Source organism: Bison bison, unplaced genomic scaffold (assembly GCF_000754665.1).
Source record: "Bison bison bison isolate TAMUID 2011002044 unplaced genomic scaffold, Bison_UMD1.0 scf7180017864461, whole genome shotgun sequence".
NCBI lineage: Eukaryota > Metazoa > Chordata > Mammalia > Artiodactyla > Bovidae > Bison > Bison bison.
Window position 1 is genome coordinate 17,801,697 of NW_011495023.1, and position 13,669 is coordinate 17,815,365.

The window sequence follows — 13,669 nt, forward strand, 5'->3', positions numbered from 1 at the left end:
TTTCAGCGTCCTAACATGGAAGGGCAATGGCAACTTTTGCCCTGAAAGCTACAGGGAAGCCACAGAGAGCAGTGAGAGGAGGAGGAGGAGGGAAGTGGCCATTTGGGGAAGAAAGAAAAAAGCAAAACTGCTGGCCAGTGTCGGTAGGAAAAAAGAGGAAGATATAAGAAACAAATCAAATGATTTGGAAATAAGAAAATCAGCATCCAAAAGAAAGTTGCCGAGGACAGAATGGGTGGAGCTGCCGGTGAGGTCTGGTGAGCTCCAAACACAGGACACGTGGTCCCAGGCACAGTGGGATGACTTTGGGGAACACTCGAGTGTCACAGATGGAGATGAGTGAGTCACAGAGGTAGAACCAGACCGGGCAGAATCTGAGGCTGGGTGAGCTTGCCGCAGGCACTCAGGTCAGTGTGTATCACTGCCAGGGACCAGAGCTGTGCAGTGATGATGAATAGTGAGTTCAGGACTAAGGTCTGGTCAAGGGAGAAAGCACCAGGTAGCCCTCTGAGGGGTCTGTTGTTCTGAAGTTGTGCTTTTTACCCTGAGAAATTCAAGGTTTCTGGTCAACCCTAACTCTGGGATAGACACTGAATCCTAAAGACATGAACACCTTAGATTGACTCCTTAGCTCAGCAGGACAAGGAAGATGAGATCCAAGGAGGTGAAGTGGCTTGTGGTGTCCCTGCACAGCCAGACAATGGCAGACCTGCAGCTAGGACCATGGTAGCCTGATGTTCATGGTGATGCATGTGTGGATCATAAAGAACACACTGGTCCTTGAGATTTTTCCAAGAAACCCTTCCGTTAGGAAATCAACCTTGAGTCCTAAAACAGTAAAGGGCCTCAGAAACCTTGAAATAAAAATCAGTTAAGTTCAGGACCTTCTGAACTTATTTGATTATTCTGTCTTTTTTTTTTTTTTTGGCCCTGCCCCCCCACGTGGAACATGGAATTTCATTTAGAGAGGCACATCTAACAACACACATTGGAAATGCAATCCATGTGGTCCTCGGCTGCTTAGAACACACCCAATTTTCCTGGGGTGGAGGTGCTGCCTTGTCTCCTTGGAGCCTTTGTGATTCAGGTCTGAACATACAGTCATGCTCTTCTGGTCAGTAAGCATCTCAACCCTCTGGACTTTCTTTAATTTCCACCTCTTATGAAACTATAAGCTGGATCTAGCCAACAGGTATGAGACCCCCTGATATCCATGGCTGTCATTTCCTCCCTAAGATTGATGTTTTATGAACTTTACTTGGTATTTCCCATCATTCCAGACATGAAACCTACACTTCTGAGGAATGTAACCACATGCAGAAAAATTAATACACTAGAGATACTGCAACTCTAGGAAAGGAAGGAAGGAAACATTTATTTATTGAACATCTATTAAGTGATATGTGCCATGTGAGATGCTTTACATTGTTTTGCTCACTTGGTGTCTTTCCTTTGCCACAGTGTTTTCCATTCTAGACCGTCTTGGAAAGATGGTTTAATAATTCATGAAAACATACCCACAGGCTCAGAATTTTCCTTGCAGTGGGAGTGAAGTGCATGTCAAAAGGATGGGGTTGGACCCAGAAAATCTTTGGTGTAGGAAAAGGTTTTGTGCAGTTGAGATACCATCTCCCCCTCCTACCTGGTCTCCATCCTCGCTGGCTTGTCCTGCTTCTTGGTTCCACTTAGTAGACTTATGCATAGAAAAGTACCAGGGAGTGAGTGTGGCATATTTATAATTTGAATAAAAACTAGAGGGAGGGACTTCCCTGATGGTCCAGGGGCTAAGACTCTGCACTCCAAATGCAGGGGGTCCAGGTTCCATCCCTGGTCAGGGAACTTGATCCCACGTGCTGCGGCTAAGAGTTCGCATGCCACCATTAAGATTCGGTACAGCCAAATGAACAAAAAACTAGAAAGAGGGCAGTGCTTGAGGAAAGGGAGTGAATGATGGATGGTGACATTTCTGGCCTTGTGGGGAAGGCTGTTCTGCAGGAAGAACACAGGAACAGTAATCCTTCCCAAGTCCCTCAGAGCACACTCTGTGGGCAGCTGTGTGCTCAGTCATCTGTAAGGTGGAAGCAGTGTGAAGATGCTGGTGTGGTGTTTTTGCATCTCACACCTTTACTGGCTCTAGCACAGGCTGGTTTAAAGCAGCTTTCAGGTGCCTGCAGGACATCTGCACACCCTAAAGCCCTTGTTGGAGACTGGTCCCTGGATGGCTTGTGCCACTGTCCCATGGTTTCCTTTTTCTTCATCTTCCTCACTGGTCTATGTTCTCAGATTTCCCCAAAGTATAGAATGTAAAACTTGGGTGTAGCTGGAGAATAGTTTTTCTTGATTTTGCTCTGCTCTTCTCAGTTGCTTCAGCCATGTCTGACTCTTTGCAACCCCATGGACTGTAGCCACCCAGGCTCCTCTGTCCATGGATTTCTCCAGGCAAGAACGCAGAGTGGGTTGCCATTTCCTTCCCCAGGGGAATCTTCCCAACCCAGGGACTGAACCTGCATCTCCTGCATTTCCTGCACTGCAAGCAAATTCTTTCTGTGCTGGGCTACCAGGGAAGCCTGGGGATTAAAGAAAGTGTATGAAAAGGTCCCTCTCTGGAACAGTTGAACTGTGAGTAGCCCTGCTGGGTCAGGAAATGCAAGCAGATGGATGCACTATTGCTCTGGAAATCTGATTTGCCTGCATTAAGAGAAGAAAAAACTTGAAAGTTTATATATGGATGAGATTTGGGATTTGCACCAAGCTCTGTTCACAGTTTTCCTGCTTGAAAAGCTAGATTCCTGCTTGAAAAGTTGAAATTTCATTTCAAAAGGAGAGAGAGAGAAAGGGGGAGAGAGATCGAATCTTCCTGGCTATGTGATGCGAACCATCTGGTCAGTCAAGGTCAGGACTGGTCCCAGTGGAGGCCCCCAGGGCATTTTTGGAAGGGGTATTGGGGAATCACTCTAGCGTGCAGCTCTGTTCACATGGCCTGAGAGAGAAATTTCCCCAGACCGGTGCTGACCACTGTTTACTTCTCAGAGGGACTCTGGGCACCTTGCCCTCACCACTTCCTTCCCACGCTCTCCCTTGCTTTCTCTGCCAATCTATAAACACTACAGTATTAACACCTAAGTCTTCAGAGAAATGAATTCTCCTCATCTAAAAAAGTGTTATTCTAAACTATTGCCTATAGAACTGGCTGTGCATTAGTGCTAAGTCATTCAGTCGTGTCCAACTCTTTGCAACCCCATGGACCATAGCCCGCCAGTCTCTCCTGTCCATGGAATTCTCTAGGCAAGAATACTAGAGTGGGTTGCCATGCCATCCTCCAGGGGATCTTCCCGACCCAGGGATCAGACCCACATCTCTTAGGTCTCCTGCATTGGCAGGTGGATTCTTTACCACCTGCAACACCTGGGAAGCCCATAGAACTGGCTAGTTAGAATTTATCAGTTCAGTTCAGTTGCTTAGTTGTGTTCAACTCTGCGACCCCCTGGACGGCAGAAAGCCAGACTTACCTGTCCATCATCAACTCCCGGAGCCTGTTCAAACTCATGTCCATCAAGTTTGTGATGCCATCCAACCATCTCATCCTCTGCCTTCCCCTTCTCCTGCCCTCAATATTTCCCAGCATCAGGGTCTTTTCCAATGAATCAGTTCTTTGCATCAGGTGGCCAAAATATTGGAGTTTCAGCTTTAGCATCAGTCCTTCCAATGAATATGCAGGCCTGATTTCCTTTAGGACTGACTGGTTTGATCTCCTTAGAGTCCAATAGCTGTTCAGAACTAAATGGAAGAGTTTAGCATCATCTTATGTATTTTTTTTAGTTTCATGGCCACAAATGCCTGAACCACGAATTGAAAATATGCTATAAGGTGAAAGGATCGATGATCACAGCAGAGAGAGGTCTGGGGAAGATTTACCAGGATTCTGTTAATTCAGAACTCGAGAGGTAATCTTCCAAGAAAGTAAGATGATGGTCCAAAAACCCCACAGCTGCCGAGGGCCAAAACCAGAAGAGCCTAGGTGTTTCTGACAGCTGGCTCCATCCTGTTTCTAGAACAACATGGTTCAAAAGACACTGAAGGAAAGTCTGTTATATCATAGTTTAGAGTGGGAGGCTGAGGATGGATGCATTCAAATTATAGATATTTTTGAAAGAAAGATATAAAAAGTTTAATGTGATAGTAATAGGGAACCTATGAAGATTTCAGCCTGGTGGATTTATCTTCAGAATTCAACAGAGTGCTCCAACAGAAGCCCATTTCTCCAGGGACTACACATTCTCAGGGGCAGACCCTGCCATCTCGGGACTTGTGTGCAGCACAGGTCCTCAGAGTGAAGCCGCTATAGCACTCCCTTGTCTGGGACACTCCAATGTCCAAATAAAAAAGTAAAGAAATGGGGACTTCCCTGGTGGTCCAGTGGCTGAGACTGCACTCCCAATGCAGAGGGCCCCGGTTTGATCCCTGATCAGGGAACTGGATTCTTCCTGCAGCAACTAAGATTTTGCATGCTGCAATGAAGATCATAGATCTTGTGAAGCTAAATAAACAACAAAAAATGCAAAATGATAAAAAAGAGAGGTAAAAAAATAGGCATAAGAAGAACAAACTACTATGTATAAAATAAATCAGCTGTAAAATTATGCAGTACAGCCTGGGAATAGAGCCAGTATTTTATAATAACTTTAAATGGAGTATAATCTAGAAAAATATTGTATCACTTTGCTATACACCTGAAACTAATGTAATATTTTAAATCAACTATACTAAGGAGATCCAACCAGTCCACTGAAGGAGATCAGCCCTGGGATTTCTTTGGAAGGAATGGTGCTAAAGCTGAAACTCCAGTACTTTGGCCACCTCATTCGAAGAGTTGACTCATTGGAAAAGACTCTGATGCTGAGAGGGATTGGGGGCAGGAGGAGAAGGGGACGACAGAGGATGAGATGGCTGGATGGCATCACTGACTTGATGGACGTGAGTCTGAGTGAACTCCAGGAGTTGGTGATGGACAGGGAGGCCTGGCGTGCTGCGATTCATGGGGTCGCAGAGTCGGACACGACTGAGCAACTGATCTGATCTGATACTTCAATAAAATTTTTTTAAAAGGAATAGATGAAAAGAGAAATATATATGTTATTCTTTTAAGGTACTTTTTTCTAAAGTATTCTTTGATAAGCTTTGTTTCAGGACAGGAAATAAAAGAAGTTCGCATTTCCTTTCACTACAGCAGTGACCATACCAACCACAGTTTCTGTGGTCAAAACTACCGTTCTCTGATTTTTCTGATGCCCTATTTTCACTGCTATGAGTTAGCATCTATTAGCATTAACTATAGGAGAAGGCAATGGCACCCCACTCCAGTACTCTTGCCTGGAAAATCCCGTGGATGGAGGAGCCTGGTAGGCTGCAGGCCATGGGGTCACTAAGAGTCAGACACGACTGAGCGACTTCACTTTCACTTTTCACTTTCCTGCATCAGAGAAGGAAATGGCAACCCACTCCAGTGTTCTTGCCTGGAGAATCCCAGGGACGGGGGAGCCTGGTGGGCTGCTGTCTGTGGGGTCGCACAGAGTCGGACACGACTGAAGCAACTTAGCAGCAGCAGCAGCAACAGCATTAACTATTCTTCTCCTAAAAGGCGTTTACTATTTATTTAACATCCACAGCAATCAAGACAAAATTCAAAATAGATGCAGACAATACCCAGAGGATACTGGGACACAAAGACCAGAATCTTCATTTATTTATTTTTTGCTGAAGTAAAAGAATGATAACCCCTTCCCATCAGGTTTTTGATGTTGCTTTATGAAGACAGCGTGCCAAGCAAACGTAGCAACTGATAAGACCGTTTCAACAAAGGGGTCATTATCTTCAGACTTTTAAAGTAAATGTTCCAGTTTGGCATAATTTTATTCAGGTACCCTTTCAAGAGAGCCTGTGTTTATATTTTGTATTTTACCTGAGTAGAAAAACATCTCGTTTCTCGTACTTAGGAAGTGGTTTTAGCACTTGGAAAGACCTCAGTCACAGGGTGTGATAAGCAGGGCTGGCACAGCTGGAGGTTCTGACAATACCTGCCTGGGGCAACCCACTGTGAGGAGAAACCATCCAGAAATCACACACGTCAGTGGCTAGGGTTAAGCCGTTTGGGGATTTGCATCAATTTGCCCAAATGAATGACGAAAAACCAAAGAAATCACTCAGTCTAGTGTTTATACATCAAACGGTTTCTTATAAACCTTTGGTTGCAACTGTTTTTCACCTATTAAGACAAGTCTCAAAACTCCTGAAAGTTTAGCTAATTTACAGTTTATCACAGTACCATTTTTTTAAGGTGTTTTTTTTTTTTTTTTTGATGTGGACCATTCTTTAAAGTTTTTTTTTAAATTAAATTTTTTTTTATTTTTGACTGTGCTGAGTCTTTGTTGCTGCACACGGGCTTTTTCTAGCTGCAGAGAGCAGGGGCTACTCTTGTTGCAGAACACGGACATCGCACTGTGGTGGCTTCTCTTGCTGCAGAGCTCGCGCTCTGGGCCTGTGGGCTCCAGCAGCTGTGGTGGACAGGCTCAGTTGCTTCACGGCATGTGGAATCTTCCCGGACCAGGGCTCGAACCCCCTGTCCCTTGCATTGGCAGGTGGATTCTTGACCACTGGACCACCAGGGAAGTCTCATCTTTTAAAGTCTTTATTGAATTTGTTGCAATGCTGCTTCTGTTGTTTATGTTCTGATTTTCTGGCCCTGAGGCGTGTGGGATCCTAGCTCCCTAACCAATGATTGAACCCACTCTCCCCACACTGGAAGGTGACGTCCCAAACACTAGGTCACTGTGGAAGTCCCACAACAGCATTTTTTTCCTGCTGTTCTCTTTGACTATTCTGCTTCCTTTGAGCCGTTTTCTGTATCTCAGCCTTTGGGATCAGCATCAGGCTTCTTTGGCACAAAGCTGCTGGGGACTTTGCATCCTCTTTTCCCTCTGCCTCTACTAAATCCCATGGATGCAGGAGCCTGGTGGGCTACAGTCCATGGGGTCGCAAAGAGTCGGGCATGACTGAGCACAGCACAGCAGTGCTTTAGTAGCTCTGGGGTCATCCTGCACCCCCTCTATGTGGCCAAATTTCAGTTATCACGAGACAGTTGCATTTGAATATCTGAATGATGTATCAAAGTGAATTTTCCAGTGAGAGACTGTTCGACACACACACACACACACTCTCTACTCTCTGACTGTTCCCTCCCTTGTTTCCTTGGCTGCTCCATACTCAGCCCTTGTGGGGTTCCATAGGGCTCTGCCCAAGGTTGGTTCTCTCTTCCTGAAACACCTCACTTATTCCCAAGGATTTGAATTACCACGCGTCTACGTGTTAATGACTCAAATTTGCCAGATTTTTCTATTAAGTCTGTGAATCTAACTGCTTACTTGACATCTTGACCCAGAAAACTTTCAGACAACGTAACCATCATCACAAAAATGGAACACATTCACACCTTCTGTTCCCATCCTGCACTTAGGTATGTGCTTTATCCAAGATGCACAGCCATCCTCCAAGATGCTGGCCAACATCTAGGACACCCGTTTACTTCTCCCTCCTTTCCCCTGTCTCCCTCCAACAAGTTCTCAGCATCCTAGACACGAATCATAGGCGTTCATCTGAGACATCTTTGCAAAGGGAACAATTCAGTCTTCCCGTGGCTCCTAAGAAAATATCCCGAGATGATGTGGCTGACAAGGTCATCTGTGTCCTCACTTCTCTGCTTGCCTCCCCTGCGTCCTTGTCCTCCCTGCTCGCCACACTCCAACCACACTCACCTTGCCCAACCCCATGTCAGACACACAGGAGATGCTCAGTCCAGCTCACTGGGTTAACTCTCACCTCACACCTACCTAACTCTTCTCTCCTCCGAGGTCGCCTAGGGTCCTTCCTGTTTCTTTTTACTTGTGTGTGTGTTAAGTTGCTTCAGTCACTTTGTGAACCCATGGACTGTAGCCTGCCAGGCTCCTCTGTCCATGGGATTCTCCAGGCAAGAACACTGGAGTGGGTTGCTATGCCTTCCTCCAGGGGATCTTCCTGATACAAGTATCAAACCTGTGTCCCTTGCATCTCCTGCATTGGCAGGTGGGTTCTTTACCATGAGTGTGGCCTGGGAAGTCCCTTTCTTTTTACTTGGTTCTTTTTATTGTATATTTTTGTATGGCAATATATTTTTAAAATTAATTCTTTGTACATGTTTGTTTGTTTGGCTGCATTGGGTCTTAGTTGTGTCGTGTGAGATATTTCACTGTGGTTCTCAGACTGTCTTTGGTTTTGTGTAAGGGTAATTGCCCCTTGGCATGTGGGATCTTTGTTCCTGAATCAGGGATTGAACCCATGTCCTCTGCATTGCAAGGCAGATTCTTAATCACTGGACCCCCAGGGAAGTCCCTTGGCAATGTATTTTTAAATAAAAGTTATAGCTGTGCATGGTTTAAGAGCTGAATTGTTTTCACGGTTTTTAACTCCCAAATCCCAGTTCCCTGAACTTCCCCCTCCATTTTCTGCTCCCTAAGGCATCTACTTTCAGCAGTTTTAATTGATTCTTTTGGTAACATTCACTTCATCACTAAATAACATCAGTTCAGTTCAGTTCAGTTCAGTTCAGTCAGTCAGTCGTGTCTGACTCTTTGCGACCCCATTGACTGCAGCACACCAGGCCTCCCTGACCATCACCTGGAGTTTACTCAAACTCATGGCCATGGAGTCGGTGAGGCCATCCAACCATCTCATCCTCTGTTGTCCCCTTCTCCTCCCGCCTTTAATCTTTCCCAACAGCAGAATCTTTGCAAATGAGTCAGTTCTTCGCATCAGGTGGCCAAAGTATTGGAGTTTCAGCTTCAGCATCAGTCCTTCCAATGAATATTCAGGACTGATTTCCTTTAGGACTAACTGGTTGGATCTCCTTGCAGTCCAAGGGACTAGCAAGAATCTTCTCCAACATTACAGTTCAAAAACATCAATTCTTGGGCGCTCAGCTTTCCTTATAGTCCAACTCTCACATCCATACATGACTACTGGAAAAACCATAGCCTTGACTAGATGGACCTTTGTTGGCAAAGTAATGTCTCTGCTTTTTAATATGCTGTCTAGGTTGGTCATAACTTTTCTTCCAAGGAGCATGCGTGTTCTAATTTCATGGCTGCAGTCACCATCTGCAGTGATTTTGGAGCCCCCCAAAATAAAGCCTGTCACTGTTTCCACTGTTTCCTCATCTATTTGCCATAAAGTGATGGGACCAGATGCCATGATCTTACTTTTCTGAATGTTGAGTTTTAAACCAACTTTTTCCTCTAACATACTTACTTACTAAATAACATATTAACTACTTAATTTTCCTGTTTAGGTGTCATCTATTGATTTCTCCATATGAAAGATGAGGATTTAATTCTCCTCCCGAACAAACCTTTGTGATATCCTTGGACACTTTCTAATTCCCTATTCTTCCAACATGAGTTATAATTTCAGTTAGGTTACACTGTGTGGTGTTTGCATTATTATTATGTTACTATTTAAAGCTGAGCCAAATGGTTGTGGATGAACAATGTTGCCTGCTGTATCAGTGAAAAAGGATGTTGCTGCCATCAAGCCAGCAGCCACTGTAGCTGCCGGACTGTGTGTACCCTGAGGGGATTCAGGATGGAGAAAGTAGGAAACTGGCCCTAGACAGCTAAGGTTCATGTCAAAGGAATGAATTCAGTGAGCCCAGACTCTTGTAATTTCCCATATATGCAAAGTGTCAAATTCATTAACTTAAGATATCCGGTTTTCTTTAACTAACAGTCATCTTTGGATGTTCTGACTAACTGGTTTTTGTTACAATCCCCCCTATAGGTCCTGGCTCCTCCCTGAAATCTTCAGAGCAGTCCCTCAGAGATACCTGAGAGGCTGCCTTCTGGGCTTAAGTCCGCAGTATGTCTGCTGAATAAAACATAGTTCTCAACTTCTATTGTTGTGCATTTTTCAGTCAACATAGTAAACTAGGGTTTTCCTCACTAGGGTTAACTATTGCCTTTATAGAGGGCAGGCAGGAGGCTAACTGCTTATGTATTTATCACTAATTATCCACCTCTCACTTCCACGTGTGTTAGTATTGCTCAATAAAATCAATCCTGGGTATTCTAATATTTTTTCTTCTTGAAAAAGCTTTTCCAGGAAACTTTTAACCTAAATTTGTTCTCGATTTGTGCCAATTTGGGTTCTCCAGGAAGCAGACACCAAGATGGTATTTGAAGGGCAAAGAGATTTATTAGGACAATTGCCTGGGCGAGGGGAACATAAAGGGGCAGGAGGAGGCAGGGAGAGCCTTCAGACGGGGATGCAGGTCTGACACCTGGAAAGGGAGAGGAGGAAGGAAGGAAGGTGTGGTAGGAAGAATCTCAGACTGCACTGTGGCTCCTGGAAACCTCAGGGTGGCAGCCGGAGTCTCCTTAGAAGAATGCTATGTCCGGCAGAAGAGACCAGCTGTAGGAACCCTGCAATTGCAGGAAGGGGGACACCTTCCAGGGCCTGAGAGTGGGCTCTTGTCTAACACTTGGAAGTGAATTCATCGAGGAGACACATGAGCTGACAAAACAAAGATTTTATTGTGAAGGGGCACCCAGGCAGAGAGCAGCAGGTTAAGGGAAACCAGGAGGGCTGCTCTGCCACGTGGCTCACAGTGTCAGGGTTTATGGTGATGGGGTTAGTTTCTGGGTTGTCTCTGGCCCATCATCTTGTTTGGCCCAAGTCGGTCTGACTTAGGGTTCTTCTTGGTGGCACTGGCATCTCCCAGCTGAGATGGATTCTCATGTGAAGGATTCTGGGAGGTTGGTAGGACATACTGTGGGCTGGTGCCTCCTCCCTCCTTTTGGCCCCTCCCAAATTCTCCCAGTTAGTTTTCAGCAGCAGCACCATCTTCCTTATCAGGACCTCCTGCTGTGAGACAACTCATCCAAGTGGTTATCATCATGTCTGGCCAAGGCAGGCTGTTTCGCTCAATGGTCCCCTAACACTGCCATGCTGAGGCATTGTCTGGGAGCCGCCAGCTGGAAGCTGTCACTGACAGCTTCCCTTCTGCAAGTTATCGCCTGAAGGAAGGGCTGAACAGCCATCCCACATCTTTACAGGCTGGAATGGCTCCTGGTTTTCTGCTCCAAAGGGCCACAAAATGAGGCTGGAGACCTTGAGAACTTTCACCATCTCATGGTTTCCATCTTATTTCTTAGCTGTTTGCTTCTTCATCTGAGTTCTTTCTCTGTAGCTTCCTGAGGAAGAGTCCATGAGTTTTTGAAAGCTTGCATCTCTGAAAATGTCTTTATTCTACAGGGAAGGAAAATTTGCCACCTCAAAATGTCTCCTTGGCATACAAATTATTTTGAGCTGAAAGCAATCGAGGCCCCAAAGACACAGAAAGTCACTTTCCCCTTTCCCCTTACCTGCCTAAAGAATTTAGATAAAGGGCCTTTTTCCAGAATAGGTCTATTACTGGAGATGTTTGCAAAGATTACAGGCCAGGTGTGGTTGGGGAAATTTGGCAGGGCCCAGAAATCGGAGTCCACTTTGTGTCCCATTGTCTCTGCTGACCCAGCAAACATTTGTCTGCCAAACATTTGTTTTCTCATCCTCATGTCGATTGCTCCCTCCCCTTTAAAGTCCAAAACCACTACCCCAACATCCTCTTTTGGTTTCAGCTGAACATGCTCTTTAAGATGAGAGCTTTGGCCATTTTGGCAAATTACTCAGTTTTCCTGAGTCTCTCCTATGTGTGTTGTTGCTGTTTAGTAGTTAAGTCATGTCCGACTCTTTTGTGACCCCATGAACCTCCAGGCTTCTCTGTTCATGGGATTTCACAGGCAAGAATACTAGAGTGGTTTGCCGTTTCCTTCTCCAGGGGATCTTCCAACCCAGGGATTGAACCCTTGTCTACTGCATTGGTGGGCAGATTCTTTACCGCTGAGCCACCAGAGCAGCCCCTCTCCTGTGTATGCGTGTTATTAAACTCTTGTTTGATACATAGAGGGACAGAGGAAATTTCTCCCTCCAGAAGAACTCCCATACTTAACAAACAGCTGTGCATAGGTATCTAGATAAGAAATAACTTCCCTTCAAAACTCTGCAGGCATTTTGTTCTGTTTTCTCCTACCTTCTAGTATTGCTCTTAACAACTTTAAAGTCATTCCAGTTCTTGACCCTTAGCTCCAGTGTTCTGAAACACAGTGGTAATGTGTCTCAGCACATTTTTCAGGCATCCTGGGGTTCTTAATTTGGAAACTCATTTTGAGACTTGGGGAAATTTATATGCATAATTTCCTTAGTGTTATATTCTCATTTATTTTCTCAGCTTTTTTCTTCAACTCTTAATCAGCACCTATAAATTTCTTATGATTTTTTCCTCTTATTTTTCCTTTTTAATTTCTGGGACATTTTCTCAATTTTAACTTCAAAACCTTTCAGAAATTAACATTTTTTCTCCTATTATATATTAAGTTTAAACACAACATTTGTCTCAGGAAAACTTCTTTTAAAAAATTGTTCTTATTTTATGGATAGAATATCTTCTCTTATTTTGTTCTGAAGAAATTCACAAAGTTTTGTTTTTTTTTAAGCTTTCTTTCCTTCCTTTTTATACATTTTTATTCTTGCTTAGTTTGCTTTGACTTCTGTTTTTCTTACTACAAGGCTTTTTCTGATGCCTGCTGATCCTTGGCTGTTCACTCATATTTAATGGTTGGATGCTCGAAGCTGACTGACAGTGGTGGGCATACGGGCATGGTTTTTAACTGAGATTCCTCAGAATCTCACATGGAAAATGGGGATACTTATGGTGTTATCTCATAGGGCTGCTGTTAGATAACATGGGTCAAGAGTGCATCATGGCCCCAGCATGGAGATAGTACCAGATAACACTAACTGAAGAAAAGGAGCAGGTAGCCTCCTGGACATATCTGCCCGCCCCCCCTCCCCCCAAGGGAAAGCAGCTGGAGATTCATTCCTTGTGGACTGATACTCCAAGATGAGAACAGCAGGACACTCTAGAGAGGAGGATGGGCCCTGCCCAGATAGAGGAGACCACGTATTTCTCATTCTTGAAGTCAGGAGACCTAGCCAACTGCACATGTACAGAAAGTATCCTTGGAGGTCAAAAGGGAGTGATGTCAACCTACCCATAGGCCTCTTCGCCTGAATCCATCTTGGCTGAGAGATGAACACGTAGCTATAGGAGGATCCTGAGTTATACAAAATACAGACTCTGAAACAGGCAAATAAAAATCATTGGTCAAGGAAACTTGGAAGAAATGCCCCTTAAAAGTGATTCAAACACCCATGAGGGTGTGACTCTCCCACTAAGTCTGCCCATGTGTCTACCCATAGGTACTGTACTCTTTTCCTCCTAATAAATACTTTACTTGTTTCACTACTTACTGTCTTGTGGGAATTCTTTTCTGCAAAGCTGAAGGGCCAAGGCCTTGTTGCTGACCTTTGCTCTAGGGGCTAGGATTCAGCACTCTCACGGTCATGACCTGACCTCAGTCTCTGGCCAAGAACAAAATCTCTGCTTGCTTCAAGTTACTGCAGGCCAAGGCCACCCGAGATCAATTTGAGTCTCGGCTGGACACTCTTGAATCTCTCTGTGACTTGGGAAGTTACTTAACTTCTC

At 44.7% G+C, this 13,669-nt stretch overlaps 1 non-coding gene across 1 annotated transcript; it reads left to right on the forward strand.

Moving 5' to 3' along the window:
- The first annotated feature begins 1,766 nt into the window (after positions 1-1,766).
- On the forward strand, positions 1,767-1,839 carry TRNAW-CCA. The gene has a single exon. It is a non-coding gene; the product is annotated as a tRNA-Trp (tRNA).
- The last annotated feature ends 11,830 nt before the right edge of the window (positions 1,840-13,669 follow it).